Below are 2,500 nucleotides of genomic sequence, written 5' to 3'. Positions count from 1 at the left end.
GAAGTCAGCAGTAGCCTTATTATCGAGCTCACGAAACACATCTTCGAGCCAGTCGATACAGTCAATGTAATCCCCATCCAGCAATCTGTTATTTAAACCTTCAGCTACAAGGACTTCACGAGCCTTGGAGCAGTCTTTCATCGCATGAATCAGCGTCTCTTCTCTGCTTTGGCATCTCGGGCAGGTATTATTAAACCCCTAGCGAATACGAGCAATATTATCAAAAGTTGGGAGGATATTGTGACCAATTCTCCAGCTGAAAATTTTAATCTTTGGGAGCATCTTTAATTTTCATATGGAGCGCCAAAAAAATCTATAGGGACCGAAACCAACTTTCTTAAGAACCATCCAGGAATACGCCGATTTGGTAGTATAAATGCCATGCAGATTTTGAATCCACGTCCTGGTATCTTTGATGCCGTTATGAGAAATGGGCAAATTGCATATGCAGTCCCCCAAAGTATCACCATAAATCTCAATCACCCTCTCCCGTTTCCACATCCTGTTTTCGTGGTCCCACAAGTCTTTTACCTTTCTCTCATTATTAGCAAAAGGAGACCGACACACCGACTCTCCTATAATGCCTTCCACCCCCCAATGGTCCCGTCTAAGATCAATCTTATTTCCATCGCCCACATGCCATATAAAACCGTCTTTTAGCGCATCAACCGCCTTAGCTATGCTCTTCCAAGTGAAAGATGGTTTATCACTCTGTTTGTATCTAAACACGTCCCCATCCGGGAAATACTTGGCACTTAACACTTTGAAGAATAACGTATCCTGTTGAGTCATAAGCCTCCAAACCTGTCTGCCAAGAAGAGCCAAATTGAACAGATGTAAATCCCGAAAGCCCATGCCTCCCATTCCCTTCGGATAACACAATTTTTTCCACTTCATCATTGCCCACCCCCGTACTTTGTCGTTATTATTCCACCACATCCGTCCCATTTTAGAATGAAGGTCTTCGATAATGCCTTTAGGGGCCATAAAAACAGAGAAAGCATACGTCGAAATAGCTTGAACAATGGCTTTGATAAAAACCTCTTTCCCTCCGTAAGATAACAAACGTTTTGACCAGCTATTTATTCTGCAATTGCAACGATTAAGAATGTTAGTAAAAGCTAATGATTTTTTTCTACTAACAGGTAACGGTATCCCTAAGTAACTATCTAGCTTATCAACAATACGCATGCCAAGCATAGAGCTCAATAGTTGCCTTTGGGCCAACGGAGTATTCGGGCTAAACATAATCATAGATTTATCTTTATTAACCTCTTGACCCGAATCACCATTGAAGTTTGAAATAATATTCACAATTTCCTCCACATCTCTTTTTTTATTACGAATAAAAAGGAGTGCATCATCGGCAAAAAAAAGGTGATTAATACGAGGCCCATTTATGCTAGCACGAATTCCCTTAAGCACATTGTTTTTTTAGCACGAATTAGCATTTTTCAAAATGCTTCCATGCAAAATAAAAAAAGGTAAGGAGAGAGAGGATCCCCTTATCTTAAGCCTCTTTCCGGTGCAATCGTCTCGGATAGGGTAGAATTACATTTGACAACATAACGGACCGACCGAACGCATCTCATTATTTTTGTCACCCATTCATTTGCGTAGCCCATTTTTTTCATCACCTCTTCAATAAATTGCCACTCCACTCGATCGTACGCTTTGCTCATATCGAGCTTAATTACGAACCCCTTGTTTGGCCCGTTCTTTGTACTTTGCAATATGGACTAACTCATGGGCAATTAAAATGTTATCGTGGATCATCCTCCCCGGAACAAAAGCACTCTGATTTTGGCTAATGCATGACGGGAGTGTTTCCTTCAAGCGATTTGCGAGCACCTTGGCAACGATTTTATACACCACCCTACAAAGACTGATCAGCCTAAAATTAGTCATATCCACCGGCTCTTTAATTTTAGGGATAAGAACAATAATAGTATCATTTATACAATCCACATTTTTAACACCCCTAAGAATATCATGACACAGCTTAAAAATATCTTCCCCCACCACTTCCCAGTTTTCTTTAAAAAAATTCCCCGATAAACCGTCAATTCCCGGAGCTTTCCTAGGATCCATTTGACTGAACGCTTCCTTAATTTCGTTTTCCGTAAAGTCCTTCAGCAATCTGTCATTCTCTTCACCTGTAATACAGCTCTCAATATAATCAAGGTTAAGCAAAGTATTAGAATTTAAATTGGATTTAAATAACTTTTGAAAATACTCCCTAATCGCCTTGCTGATATCCGTCGTGTTCTCTTTCCAGTAACCATCCATGTCTTTAAGCCTAGCAATGTTTTTTTTTCCTTCTGTTTGTGGCTCTCACATGAAAAAACCGGGTATTCCTGTCCCCTTATTTTAACCATTGGATCCTAGAGCGCTGGGCCCGATATTTCTCCTCTTCATCCAACAGCTTGCCCAGCTTTATTCTCAAGGCTTTGAGCTTATTACTCGCATACGTACCCCCTGGCTATCAATGACTTTGTTT

Source organism: Gossypium hirsutum, unplaced genomic scaffold, assembly GCF_007990345.1.
Source record: "Gossypium hirsutum isolate 1008001.06 unplaced genomic scaffold, Gossypium_hirsutum_v2.1 scaffold_29, whole genome shotgun sequence".
NCBI lineage: Eukaryota > Viridiplantae > Streptophyta > Magnoliopsida > Malvales > Malvaceae > Gossypium > Gossypium hirsutum.
This window is presented reverse-complemented; position numbering follows the sequence as displayed.